Below are 15075 nucleotides of genomic sequence, written 5' to 3' on the forward strand. Positions count from 1 at the left end.
TACATAGTGAGAACTTCCCTCAGAAGAAAAGTCACCAAAAAACAATAAGAAATAGCTATGTATTTGTGTGTGTATCTCATAGATTATTAAATTTGATTTTATATTGCATATATATATATTAAATTCTTCATAAAAACGACACATGACTTTCTTAATACTGGTTTGTTTGCTGGGAATATGACAATCTTGTCATAGTAATACTTGATAGTATAGTGTAGTGATACAGTGATCAGTATTAATATAGTCATAGACAATGTAAAGAATATTTATGCCTTCTTTATTGTTTCAAATATTAGTATAGAAGAAAATACATCTCTTAAAAATTAAATATTTTATGCAGTGGCTGTGGAGACTGGAGGAGGCTGTTTTCTGTGCTTATGTAGACACCTGGGTGGTAAGAAGTAAAGGAAAAACAGGAGGAGGCAACAATATTCTTATGAGGAAAAAAAACAGATATATTTTAAAAATATCTGTATCATTTAAAAATTTGAAAACTCACAGTATCTGTGGGTTCAGTTGAGGATTTGGTGTCATATGAGATTGGAAACTTTGTTTCTTTCATGTGAATATAAATTTTATTAGTAGCAAATTCAAGTACCTAAGACTGGTTGGATTACAGGTAGAAATGACTTTGAAGAGCACTGTCGTTTCAAGAATAAATGCAGGCAAGAAACACTGCTTCACGCTTCAGTAAATTCTGAATTTTTAAAACCTGTTGGGTATTGTGAGATTATTCTTATGACCTTAGATAAAGTTTACATTAGAAAATAAATAATTAAGGTATGGTCAATATGGATTTTCTCATTACAGTTCGACAATCCTCTTTACAACTTCCTTACCAGCTTATTCTCCTTCCCTTTCTCTTCTACCCATTTCCCTCTTACCCCTTCTTCTAGTCTCTCGTCTCTCCCTTCCCATCTCTTCTCCATGCCTCTGTCACCTCTCCCTACATTTCCCTTCCTTCCTTTCTCCTCCTCTTCTTTCCCCTTCCCTGTGTCTTCCTTTCTTTCTCTCCCATGTCTCCTTCTATCTACCTTTAGTAATCTTCCCTTCTCACTCCCCTTTCCTCTCCCCATTCCACAACACCCCCCCCACTTCATTCCTTGCTCATCTAGTTTTATTTTCCTTCCTCTCCTCCACTTTCTCGCCATCTGTCCCTTTCTCTTTCCTCTTCTTTCCTTCTCTCTTCTTTCCCCTTTCCTTCTTCTCTTTTTCTCCATCTCTTTTCCCCCACTCCCTCTCACACCCAACCACTTACCAGCAAGTTCTTGGATCTGGAATTTGAAGTCTCAAGCCTAACTCTCCCTTCTTGGCAGAGCGTTTCTTCACTGTGCTATGCTATACTTGTTGGAACTTTGCTCAAAAGCCCAAGGGCATTGATCCAGGGTTGTCCACCTGTCAAACACAAAGACCTTCTTGAGAATAAGCTATAGACATTTTAACAGATAGAATCCCTCTATTCCTGGAGGATTGCTTCCCTGGTGCTTTCATAATCTGATAGACAGAATGTGAAGCCATTCTTCAGGATCACAGAATGCCAGGTTTTCTCTGACTGCTGGTTACATGTTGAATGTTGGCTTGAAAACCCAAATCTTGTGTTACTTCCACTTATCATTAGCCTGGACTGTCAAAGCCAAGCTTCCATCATTCAGCTTGGTATTGCATATATTTGGTGTTAATTTAGTAAGCATCACTAATTTGCTCACTTTGAACTTTAAGGTCTAACTTTAAAGTTTCTGTTGTTAACATTTCTATGAACATTCATCTTCCTCTCATCCTCTTTCTTCAACCCTTGAACTCACTGTAGATAAGGTTGTCCTCAAACTCACAGAGGTACTCCTGCCTCTGCCTTCCGAGTGTTGCTTTTAAGGGAGTGAGACACCACTCTCCAGCTTCCTCCAAACTCTCATATCTATCTTGTAGTTTTGTTGTTTTAATTAATAATGTTCATTCATTTGTTTCACATCCCAACAACAGTTTTCTTCCCTCCTCTCCTGTCATTCCTTTCTTCCACTGCCCCTCTGCATTGAAAATCCACTCCTCCTCTGTTTAGGTTTAAAAAGGGATAGGCCTCCCACTGTGTCATCAGAGCATGGCATATCAAGGTGAGGGGGACTAAGCTCCTCCCCTTGTCTTAAGGAATATTAGTAATGCAACACAATATGAGGAATAGGTTCCCAAAAGTCTGTCAAAGCTGCAGGGACAGGTCCTGTCCCCCCTGCTAAGATTTCCACAAATACACTAAGCAATACAACTATCACACACACATAAAGGGCCTAGGTTTGTCCCATGTAGACACCTTAGCTGATTCAGTTGTTAAAGGCAATGCTTACAACTAAAAACACCTAGTAGTTTTTTGTTTTTATTTTTAACTTCATTTTCTCCATATTCCACAGAGCAGCTCTGTCTGTCTTAGGACACTGCCACAGCAGTGTGGAAATTTTTAGTCTCACTTCTGCTCTTGATGTTTTTTGAGGAATTCTGCCAAGAGCAGCAAACATTTGTAACATTGAAAATGAGACCATGTGATTTCTCTGCTTCAGGACTTGCCTGTTCCATCCCTCCCTCCTCATACCTTGTCCTGGCTCCTTTAAGGAAGGCTTTCCTTGCTTGCCTTGGAGGCTTCTATGCATCTGTCCCTCTTGTGGCAGCTACTGATGCGAGTTTAAAATCTTCATAATGATTTTTATTCTAACTTTTTTCAAAGGGTCTGTCCTGTGCATTCTTTCCAACACTAGGAAGATGTCTTTGAAGACAGTAGCAATATAATGATGTACTAAATCCTACTTCTTGATATATATTATAATTATATTTATATGTATTTGCTTCTTTTTAGTCTAACATGTGAACTGCATATGTCACTAAGACTTGCTGCTATATCCCTTCATTTAGTACTTTAAAAAAAACTAAAAGTCAAGTAAACAGGCTTTATCAATATCTATTACATAATTATCATAAACAAATATATTTACTTGTTTATATTTTTAAAAAACATTGTATTTACTTACACATAGACGATGGTTTAATGTCCAGTGATCTAACTCTATGAACATACAATTCTATGTTACTTTCATCTTTTATCCTGAACCCTGAAGCATTGCCCTGTATTATTTCTAAAAAACAGGCTATAAAATACATAAAACTGGAATGCTTTGTTTATATATATGTGTGTGTGTGTATGCAAAAAATAAAAGAAAAATGAAAATATTATCATTTCAACTTACTTGTCTTCTCAGATTTCTTGCCCTGCAAACACAGAAGTGTTTCTTCCTTCAACATACATTAATTCACCTTTTTTTTTTCTCCCTGCAATAGGTTGCTTTCTTTCCTGCTCCTTCCTTCCTCACATTCGATCAAGAGAGAAGAATAACATTCCTCTCCACTCATCTTATAAATTTTTAGTAACACTGAAAAATTCTCTTTGGCTTTAAAAGTAGACTCCCTGCTTTCTCTCCTGTCTTGCTCAATTAAGACTCAAATCCATCTTCCTGAAGTCTGTCTTGACTTCCTCCAACTGTCTTGAATCTAGGTTAGACGATGTAGCCAAGCAGTAACTGAAATGGCTACAGAAGTTCTAGAAAGGAAAATAAGAAATATCTCAGAAGCATATAGAATTCAGGAAGTCAGTAGAGCCTCAAAAAGCTCCTGGGTGTGAAAAACTAACCTGACAATGGGAAAAGTACTAGTGGATGCTGATGCAAAAACCACAGCATAGCTGGTTCCCTAGCTGTGCGTTAGATAAAGGACTCATATTAGTGCGTGAATCCTATGGTTTCAAGTAAAAGCAACCCGATGTAAGCTGTTGTAGCCAGGGAAGAGCTTCCCATGGGTGCGAGTGGATAGGGATGCATTTTGTGATGAATGGATAGGGAGACTTTACAATTTCCACTGGCACTGGGCTAGCTGGTCTAAGAAGTTATGCAAGCCAGAGACATCTGAGCTACAGAAACTCTCTCCACTGATGCACATGCTCATTCAATTGTTGGCCTCCCCTTTGTCCACAGTCTTCCTATATGTAAGAGAAATTGATGGCTTATCTGGACACATGCACTAGAAACTTCAGCAGTGGATACTCTCTGTAGCACAAATAATAAAAACCCAGAGACAGGTTCAAGCTGAAGATCAGAAGAGCAAATCAGCTATCCCACTAAAAAATTCTTGCCTCTACCAAGACTGGGAGATCCTGTCTTCAGCTTGACTGTAGACTGACTGCAGTATGAGACCCTAAGCTCCTGTTCTTCCCATATTATATTCCTCTCTAGTGCTAGAATTAAAGCCTTGCAACACTACCACCCAGCCTCTCTGGCTTACTAGTGCGGCTGCTGCGATTAAAGGTGTGTGCAACCACTGTCTGGTTTGTATGACTGACTAGTGTGGCTAGCTTACACTCTGATCCTCAGACAAGCTTTATTTATTAAAACAGAAATGAAATATCGCTATAGTACTCATGCCCAAATATCTGCTTCTGGATAATGACTGGGATTAACATGTTCATCCCTAGAACCTTGGCTTTCAAGATACATTGCATCTACTTGAATCACCTGTTCACATTTTGACCAATCCTGATGGTCAAAATGGACTTCCTCTTAATTATAGAGAAGTCTTTCATGTTGATCAAGTCAGAGACTAATGGAAAAGAGATTTTCAAGAAAGAATGATCTTCTCAGAAAGAGGTACTGCAAGCATTCAAAAAAAATGTATTTCTTGTTCAAGACAGTGAGATTGCAAACGAATTCCAAAGTTTACTTTGTATCAGATAAATAAATGCAAGTTAATTAATAATTACAACCAGAGAAACCTGTGTGTCAACCATTTTAATTTCTTAAGGAATTAACATAGAAATCTTATTACAAACTGAGACCTACTATAAAACGTACTAGCTTTTGTTTTCATTAGAATCTTAATTTTACATTCTAAATATGTTATCTGACTTTAAGGACAAAAGTCCCACATCCAGCAGCCCCCAGTGGGAGGTGCTCAGCCATGTTCATTCTCAAATCACCTATTAAAAAGATGATTTAAAGTGAAAAGCAAGAGGGTAATATCTAATCAAGATGGCAGACTGAGGGCAGGAATAAGTGAGGGAATCCATATTTGTGTATAATCCCAGATGTCATATTAAATCAGAGCATTGCCTATGAAGGACGCAAAGGATCTTAAAGGAACCATCTTGGGCAAGTGCTTGGATTGATCACTGTCTCAGTTCTGGTTCTCTCACTGGCCTGAAGGATGCTCTATTTCTAGAAGGGATGACCTATTCTCATGGGTTGCTTCCTGCTGCTTCAAGCTATTATCTTTCCATCATAGGCAATTACTTTCTGCTTGGACACCATTCTACTTTTTCTGTTCCCAGAATTCACAGTTACTACAGTATTAAGACTATTCCTAGAGACATGTTGGTGTCTTCAAGGGGTTTGAAACAGAACATGGTAAAAAAAAAATAGGAAGAAAGAATCTGCAACGCTTTTATTGTCTTTCAGGTCTAGAGGGATTTTATTTTTTTTTTATTTTATTTTTTTTATTTTTTTTTAAAGTAATTTTATTAAATTATAAAAAGTTTCCATTTACACCCCTCCTCCCAACGCCCTCCCACTCCCCCCCTCCCTCTCCTCCTTCCTCTTTGTCCCCCAGGGCAGTCAGGGTCTCCTGCCCTGTGGGAAGTCCAAGTTCCTCCCCCCTCACTCCAGGTCCAGGAAGGTGAGCATCCAAACAGACTGGATCCCAAAAATCCAGTATATGCAGAGGAAACCAGTCCCAGTGTCATTGTCAATGGCTTTTCAGAAAGACTGCAGGCCAGCCACATTCAGAAAATCCGGCCACATTCAGAGAATCTGGTTGGATCACATGCTCGTTCAGTCACGGTCCATCTGGCCTTGGTAAACTCTCATTAGATCCGACCCCTTGTATCAGTGGGTGATAGTATCCCTCGCAGTCCTTCGTCATTTTCTTCCTCCTTCTGCTCCTCATTTGGATCTTGGAGGGCTCAGTTCGGTGCTCCAACGCGGGCCTCCATCTGTATCGTCATCCAACGCCAGATGAAGGATCTATGGTGATAAGCAAAATATTCATCAGTATGGTCACGGGCCAAGGCCGGTTCAGGCACCCCCTCCTCTGTCCAGAGAACAATCTGGGGATCTCTCCTTGGACCTGGGATCCCATATATAATCAAGTTTCCTGTAAACTCTAATATGACTCCCTTAGTTGAAATATATTCTTCCCAGATCCCACATTCATCCTTCCTCCCTTCCCCCCATCCCGGTCAACCGAGCTTTCTCCATTCCTCCCCTACTCCCTTCTCTCTAACCCTCTCCCCTTCCAACAACCCTCCCACCCACCCCCATGCACCCAAGGTTACCTGGGACTCTTGACTATTTCCTACCTCCTGGCGGATAGCTAAAAAATCTTCATCAGGTTCGTCTTCTTATTTAGCTTCTCTAGGATCACGAATAATAGGCTCAAAGACCTTTAATTATGGTTAGAATCCACTTATGAGTGAATACATACCGTGTTCCTCTTTTTGGGTCTGGCTTACCTCACTCAGTAAAGCGTTTTCTATGTCCATCCATTTGCATGCAAAATTCAAGATGTCATTATTTTTTACCGCTGAGTAAAACTCTAATGTGTATATGTTCCACACCTTTTTTAACCATTCTTCTATTGAGGGGCACCTAGGCTGTTTCCAGGTTCTGGCTATTACAAATAGTGCTGCTATGAACATAGTTGAACAAACGCTTTTGTAGTATGTTTGGGCATCTCTAGGGTATATTCCCAAGAGAGGAATTGCTGGGTCCTGAGGGAGGTTGACTCCCAGTTTCCTGAGAAACCGCCACACTGATTTCCAAAGTGGCTGCACAAGTTTGCATTCCCACCAACAATGGATGAGTGTTCCCCTCACTCCACATCCTCTCCAGCATAGGCTATCATTGGTGTTTTTAACTTTAGCTATTCTGACAGGTGTAAGATGGTATCTCAAAGTGGTTTTGATTTGCATTTCCCTGATCGCTAAGGAGGTTGAGCATGACCTTAAGTGTGTTCTGGCCATTCGAAGTTCATCTGTTGTGAATTCTCTAGAGGGATTTTAAAGTGAAGTTTGGTACCATTACATGTTGCTGTGCAGATACTCCATTAGTAGGAAATATGGCTAGGTACAAAGGTGAGCAGATCACCCAAAATAAAAGAGAGAGCCACTAGATGAAGAAAAAAAAATAGGCATTATTCTGCTTTTTTAACTCATTTGTTGGTCCAAATGAGGAGTGACTTCTTTTACCAAGAGTATGTAAATGCCCAGAATACTAGTCATTTAATATTGCACACGCATGTCCAAAACACATTCAGAAAGAATGTGGGTTTTGTTTTTCTTGAACTTGCACCTAATGGAACGGCATGTCACACTGCAATGTAACATTGTTAACTAATGTAATTTTTATTCTCAGTTCTGGCAATAAATCGTGATTTTTTTAAGGAAAATCACACATTTACTTCTTCCATTTATATTCAGTAGACATGTTGGGGAGGCTCACATGTATGAAGCACAATTCCTATTCTATTTGAATAAAGTACAGTAAATATAAGACTCTAGTATTGGCAGGGGGCAGGAAGCATAAGACTTGGAGCTGGAAAATCCAACATCTGAGCTTCTGTCTTGCCATGGGGACCATGCCTCTTAATAAGAACTTAATAATTAGTAAGGCCAGGAAAATTTTCAGTTTCAGTGTCTCCTTCTGTGTTTGCTTTCCTTACCTGGCAATGTACTTATGTACTTACTTAATTATTTACAATGCATATACCTAGCTAGCACTTTTTTTTTCAACAACCTCCAACTGGAAAGCTGAGAAGAGAACTACTTGTTGTATATCTCTATATATACTCTTGATAAGTAGAATAATGTACATTCATCTTTGTATTATTTTTATATTGCACTACCATTAATAAGATACGTTTCAAACATGTTTTGATAACAATGCTTTTGCAGAATTAATTGGCATTTGTAGAGAGTGGTCCCCGCTGTCGGTTAGATGACAAATCCAGAAATTATCTTCCATGCCAAGCTTGCATTCAGCGTAAAGCATTGCTTTTGTTCAAATCATGTTCCATAGCACTTAAAATGCAAAATCTTAGAACTTAGGAAGGATAGTGCAACCCTCTGTTATGTCACAGATGACTACTGCTAGGAACGGGATTGTCTTTTATTTTTGTTGTTGCTTTTACATTTTTATTCAGGAAGCTTTGAATTGCTGTAATAGTTTGGAGCAGGCAACTGGAACTACCTAATGCTCTTTCTTAAATTATCACAAGGAACTAAAACAGCAGTTACCCTGAGGGGGTGCCTTTTCCTTCCTATTTAACATTCAGATCTCATCATTCGTCATTCACCTGACTGGAGACTAATCCACTGTAACACTAAAAGTATGGAGAGAGATTTTGAATTTTGCCAGAAGCCTTTAAACAACTGAATAAAATGGCAACGGGTTGGAACATAAACATCTTAGAGTTTCTAACTGGTAATCATGACGACGGATACGTATCCTCTGTACTGCCTAATTTTAATAAAATCCACTCACAAGCAGCAGTATGTGGTCCTTGAAACAGAGTTTTAAAAATCTGTAAGTAATTTTGAGTGGATTCATTTACTTTCCTTTATGCTTTTCAAATTGGGAATAATGACTACATACCTAGAGAACGAAGCAGATGAGCCATCAATTCCTACTATGGAAAAGCAGACAGATTTGTTACTTTAAGGGGCTATGAGAACCAACTGAGAAAGAGAAAACATTGGTTTCTTCTTGTGGTTTTATAAGATACAATTCACAGTTGACCAATCCTGCCACTTTTGTGTCCAAGTTTAGGCAGTGTATGAGAATGGGAAAGCCAGGAAGGTAAAACAAAACAACTCTATCTAACAGCAGGAAGAAAGAAGATTGTAGCTCCTCCTCCGGGACTCAAGATTTGCCTCCAACAACAGGGACCTCACACTTGGCCCCACAATTTAATTTTTCACCACATCCTATTTGGTTAGCTGGAATGTCATACTTCAATACATGAACGTCTAAGGGAAATTTTGTTGGGAGACACAGAATGGCTCACATGTCTAGGCATCATGCTCCACCTGTGCTGAATGAGACTATACTTTATAAATCTAGACCTCTGTTTAGTATTGTACATTGCTAACTGCAAAATGTATTGTTTCATTTATAAAAGAGGGAGATAGAAAGCAGATGGTGTGGTGGTTTGGAAGAGAATGCTCCCTGTAGGCTGGAGTTCTTTTCATTCACAGTGTACAGAACGATTATTCCACAGGATCTTAATTTTTAAACGTTCAGTTTCCTTGTTGATGGAGCTTTTTGGGAAGAACTAGAAGGTATAACCTTGTTGGAGGAGGTATGTCACTGGGCGTGAGCTATGAGGATTCAAAATCCCATACCAGTTGCCTCTCGTCATGAAAATCTCACCAAAAATAAAATACATACTTTTAAAAAATGTTTGTTTAGTTTGTGCAGGGACTGTAGCAAAGGTAGAAGGCAAATGCAAGGGGTCAGGAGATAAGTGGGATCAGGATATGTAATATGAAATACACAATGAATCAATAAAGTTAAACTAATTGAGAATAAATTAAAAAGTATTTAGAAAGAAAAGAAGTATTTCTCACTCAGTTAAATTTGGAAAATGTTATGCTAATAACATTGTATGGGTTTATTTGCTGAACATATATTGGAGTCTTTCTCAAGAGAGTTTTCATAATGAATAACTAAGGAAATGGTCTTTTTTTGTTCCCTTGTTGTCGTGTGATGTAGCAATTAAAGATGAGGACCTGAATTGGGCAAATAAATGTTTTCCTGTCATTCCTCAGAGGTGACTCTGAACAAATGTTTTAATCTCTCTGTGAACCCTCTGTCCTCTTGTCATATGAGGGTTTGATAGGGTCATCCTAAATAAATCACAGCTAATTTAAAATACTTTAAGTCACATAACATCTTTTACATCACCTCCCCTTTTCTGTTTAAATAACAAGGAAGATTTTAACTTTAATATAGCAAAATTACATATAGCATGGATAAAAGCTATGAGTTTTATTTTTATGCATCCATGGATATTTACTGAAGCACACAGTACCCTACATCTCAATGCAGGAAGTTGAATGAGAAAGACAAATAAAGGAAAATTCTCTGCAAAAAGAAACAACAGACACGGTAACTGATGCATACAATGAGTTGCTTTGGTGTAGTGCTTCATGAAGAACAGTGAGCTGTTGGAAGGGCATCACTGATACTGTGTCCTGAGATGGGGGAGCTGGAAGAGTGTTCCTCAGAAACAAGGCTCCACGTAAGTCACACTGCAATGTGTGAATGTTTACCTGTTGATGTGGGATTTTCCTCTGTATGCTGTGAATATCATTGGTTAATAAAGGAACTGCTTTAGTCCTATAGCAGAGCTATAGAGAAACAGAGCTAGGTGAGGAAAACTAAACTGAATGCTGGGAGAAAGAAAAGCAGAATTGAGAGAAGCCACGGAGCCACCGCCAGAGACAGAAGTGCTGAAACTTTACCTGGTAAGCCACTGCCACGTGGAATTCACTGATTAATGGAGATGGGTTAAATTAAGATATAAGAGTTAGCTAATAAGAAGCTAGAGCTAATGGCCCAAGCAGTGATTTAATTAATATGGTTTCTGTGTGATTATTTCAGGGCTAAGCAGCCAGGAACTAACTAGCATCCTTCTTACTACAACCTGCTTTGGACTTTCTGTTTCAGGATTTTGAGCAAGCCATAAGGCTGTATCCACCCAAGCTTGTTCATCAATGGTCCTGCTACATCAAGCAATGAAAAAAAAAAGATGTTATTTCAGAATTTATATTACACTTTCACTTAGAGATCTACATAATTGCATATTTACTCAGTCATTTTTATGTCCTTATATTTAAACTGAGATTTATGGCTACCTTGAACTTACAAATCTCAAAAATTGAATTGCTCTGACTCAGTTTCAACATCTTTAGTCAATTAAGTGATTATAATGAGGAAAATTGCAGTGGGAACAAATGGAATTGGCTAATGGGTACAAAGTATATTTAATTTCATTAAAATTTACATACCAATCCCAAGATTGCTGACTAACAGGAGATTAAAATTTCAGGAATATTTTGCTTACCTGAAATGGTAACAAAAACACCAGGATACCTAGGCATATTTAATTGGCTTGGGATAAGAAGTCAGATATAATACTTCAAGTTCTTTTCACAGCTGTGCAAATAACCAAGTCTGTAACAGTTCCTTAACCTCTCATGACATTAATTTATTATCTAAATTGGAAACACCTAGAATGCCTCATCCTGTTGTTGCCAGCATGGAAGGAGCAATGTATGCAGACAGGTTTTCTTGGGTAAATTAATAGAATTCCATTGTTCATACTTTAACATTGTAAAGAGGAGACTCAAAAACTATAGCTCATAGAATTGCTTTTCCTCCTCCATGCAGATTTTATCCTCTTTAAATGTATTTTCAATTTTTAAGAATATTTATCCTGAGTAGATGAAACATCCATTGAAACATTCATTGCATTGGATTTGTCTGTGGGCATGTCTGTGGGAGTATTTCTTAATTGCTAATTGATACACAAGGACACAGTCCACTCTGCATTGTGCGATCCCTAGGCAGGTGGCCTTTGATATGTAAGAAAAATAGCTGAGCAAATCACAGAAAACAAGCCAAGAAACAGAACTTCTCCATGGCCTGTGCCTTAGTTCTTGCCTTGAACTTCCTGCTTAAGTTCCTGTCTTGACATTCTTCTCTTCTGGACTCTAACCTGAAAGTCAAAAAAACCCCTTCTTTCTCCTAAGTGATTTTTGGTCATTCTTTTTTCATGACAACAAAATACAAACTGGAAAGTGTTATGTTGGATATGGTTTATAAAATAAAAGTGTTCAAGATATATGGCCTTTGTTTGTATACTAAACGCTAAATATATGCGTGTATATAAATGTATTCACTACTGTATTTGCATGGATATAACTTCACTTCTCCCAGGGAACATAATAAATCCAAAATAAATGCAAATGACAAATTTCCTCAGAAACACCATATGGCAAAAAAAATGTGTTTAGTTTTTCACTAATAAAAATCATTTAGACTTGAATTCTGTAGGGATTGTGCTATATTTTATGTAATCTTTCAATCCAGTGTATAATAGAAACAATAAGGATGAATTTTCCTTTTAAAAGTTATAATCAGAACTTTAAATCAGAATGAATTAGCATTCCTTCTGATCTATTTTGTAATCATAAAAATCCTGACAATATAGAATTAATTCACGAGCCATTCACTAGTCATGTTTAATTCAACTTGCATGCTTTCTTTAACATTAACAGAGAGCTTATTTTTCAATTTAGAATAAAATAAAAGCACATGCAATCTTTGTCCTCCTCCCTATGTCCTTCCCACTCTTAGAGCAAGGTCAAGGTTGGTCTTACATTTTCATCACCTCACAGTCAATGCCTCCTAAATTCTGGAGCTGGTCCTTTGGTACCCATTATTTTAACAAGATAGGCTAATATCCTGGAGAGCATAGGTTTTTAATGGTCATTTTCTCATGGAAACCTTATCATTGATGAGTTATGTCCTTACATAGGTGAAGGAGAAGCTTAAAATGTAGATAAAATTTCTGGCCTTCATCTTAGAATAAACATTGTTATGGAAATTATAAATATATGACTATGTCAATCAAATGGAATTTCCTAACTGAACAGCATTTGTAAAGCATTTTCTTTCATTTGTGTTTTCTAGTGATAGTATTACATAAATCACAACAATTGTGTTTTTGTTATTTTATCAGTTTCTGTTTAATGTCTTTTCTCTTCAATTGTATTGATTTATTTTTACATGAGATATTTGAGTAATAAACATAACAAACTAGAATTTCACTAAAACTGATATGTAGGTACAATTCTGTCATTGATGCTGCAGGTCCCTGAAGTTATGTTAATTTCATTGCAATTTAAATCAGTGTTCATTTAAAATAATTTGCTTTTTTGGAACAGAAGCCATATTTTAATTTCTCACAATCAAAAAAGAAAACATGTCACTTGTTTCTGTATTCACTTATCGCATTTTTCGTTCCTGTCTTTCTTCCTACCGGTGCTTGAGATTATTCACTGCAGATTTTCTATTAAATCCAGTGTTGACTCACAAGACATTAATACTCAGTGAATGTGTTTTAATAATGGAAACGGGAAACAATGAAGATGGGAAGGAGAGAAGACCAGTTAGAAACCTTCATATATCTATGAGAAATGCCACTGAAGCTCAGTATATTTATGTGATGCTCTGAGGTGTTATAGCTAACTGAGTTTTATGTTCTGTATTTTTTTTTTACTTTCTCTGTACTTTACCATTACAGTACAGATTTTTACAGAGCAGAAGTACATTATTAATATTTTTTTGGTTCTTTTGGTTTGTTTGTTGCTGTTTCATTTTAATTGAGTATGGTCTTATTTTCTATTAGAAATTATAAGAAGAGCAGTCTTCATTATTCTAAAGCTGTTCCAAAGTAAAGCTCTCAGCTGTTGGGGATGGATTTGATGAACGTTCTAGACTGTAGCACCGCTGAACATGGAGATAAATGTTGTGTCAACTCAATTTCTATTAACACTCTTATCAAGCTATCGTCTTAGATGATAATGGAATACTAACTTCTATTGAACAATTTAAATGTGGATTTATTTTAAACTTTTAGAGTTATTTAATGAGAACATTCAACAGAAAAGAAGAGGTACAAGCCAGGGTTAAATAATGAAATATTGCATGTAATATTACCTTCCCACAACAATCTTTGACTTTCTTTTCTCCATCATGTATGGTGAAGGGCTCTGGCTCTGTTTTGTGCTGGAGAGGTACTTTGTGTTTAATTATCTAGTTTGATAGAAAGCCACATGTCCCTCTAGAGTGCTCAAGGCCAACTCTCCTCTGTGTAGTCCCCGATGAATTCCTCCAGGCAGAGAAAGGTAGCATGTGTTTGCAGGGGTCCCTTTTGGAATAGTGTTGCATGGGAACCAAGGTCAGAAGTTTTTCTAGCTTTCTTTCCACCCACCAAACGCCTGAGGACTGCTCCAGAGGAAACTAAATGGTACCTATCCTGCACCCACATTTGACTTTTGCCTGATTGCTTACATCAGATATTCCAGAGATTTAACACCATCTCGAGAAAAACTGTAGTTAATATTTAAATATGGCCTGCTCTTCTCAAAAGGAGAAAGTGAAAATAAACCCTCTGTTACTATTATTATTAAATGTAAACATTATGTTTTCGTGACTACCGACTCTTGTCACCCATATAACTGCAGGCATGGACTCTGTCTTGTGGGCAGACTGTGCACTCAGGCAGATGGATATATGTGCTCAGATGTGCAAACATGCAGATGCACATGTGTATATGTCATTATCTGTCCCTATTTATTGAGAGCCCCTGCATCATTTCATTCCCTAAAAGCCATTAGCATTCACAAGCTGTGTGTAGATGCTAATAATTCCCAATGGCATAGGACTAATTGACCCTAGTATTAGACATCATTTTGTTAGGTTGATAGATATGAAATTGCTAATTTATAGAACAAAGAATAATCTAATATATGCAATTATGGGCTCAATCTAGTTTCTGGGGACAGTTCTATTTGATTCCCAGAGTGTGTCCTAAGAACCTGTTTCTGATCTTAATGGTTCTCTCTTCTTTTCCCCTTTCTGGGCAACTTTTCCTACCTCTTCAATCTCGAACCTTCCAGAAATGTCTTGTCTATTTACATTTCTGATTTCCTAATGTTGGAATGCTTCCTGTGAGTTTTGTTCTCTGACTCTCCATGGGACGTGGAGGGAGGTTAAGAAGATATGGGAGAGCACAGGATGCTTGGGAAACTCACCTTTTCAACAACAGTCCGACTCATCCTGGAAGAAATTCAATTTAGCCAAAGTAAATATCATTTCTTTTCTGAAATTAACCCAGCTGATCAACACCAGATGGCATTAATAACCTTCCTTCAATTACATTATGACCAAGAATTATGTTGACACGACCTGCTGATGTTATAATAGA

The 15075-nt window shown here is 37.6% G+C and overlaps 1 protein-coding gene and 1 long non-coding RNA gene across 4 annotated transcripts in view; one reads left to right on the plus strand and one right to left on the minus strand.

The window, feature by feature from the left end:
- The window catches only part of Pcdh15 (protocadherin related 15), a 1307054-nt gene that overhangs the window by 477738 nt on the left and 814241 nt on the right, over positions 1-15075 (plus strand). The gene's annotated exons all lie outside the window — the stretch shown is intronic.
- LOC125411435 (uncharacterized) overlaps positions 1-15075 on the minus strand; it is a 44562-nt gene that overhangs the window by 14300 nt on the left and 15187 nt on the right. The window contains exons 2-3 of one of the 2 annotated variants that reach the window (XR_007235321.3): positions 1259-1395; positions 257-712 (exon numbers count right to left, since the gene is read on the minus strand). This is a non-coding gene — a long non-coding RNA (uncharacterized LOC125411435). Of the gene's footprint in view, positions 1-256; positions 713-1258; positions 1396-15075 lie in introns of those variants that run through there. The other variant, XR_014998359.2, reaches the window with a different exon arrangement.

Source organism: Myodes glareolus, chromosome 18 (genome assembly GCF_982192425.1).
Source record: "Myodes glareolus chromosome 18, mMyoGla1.1, whole genome shotgun sequence".
In the NCBI taxonomy this organism is placed as follows: Eukaryota; Metazoa; Chordata; class Mammalia; order Rodentia; family Cricetidae; genus Myodes; species Myodes glareolus.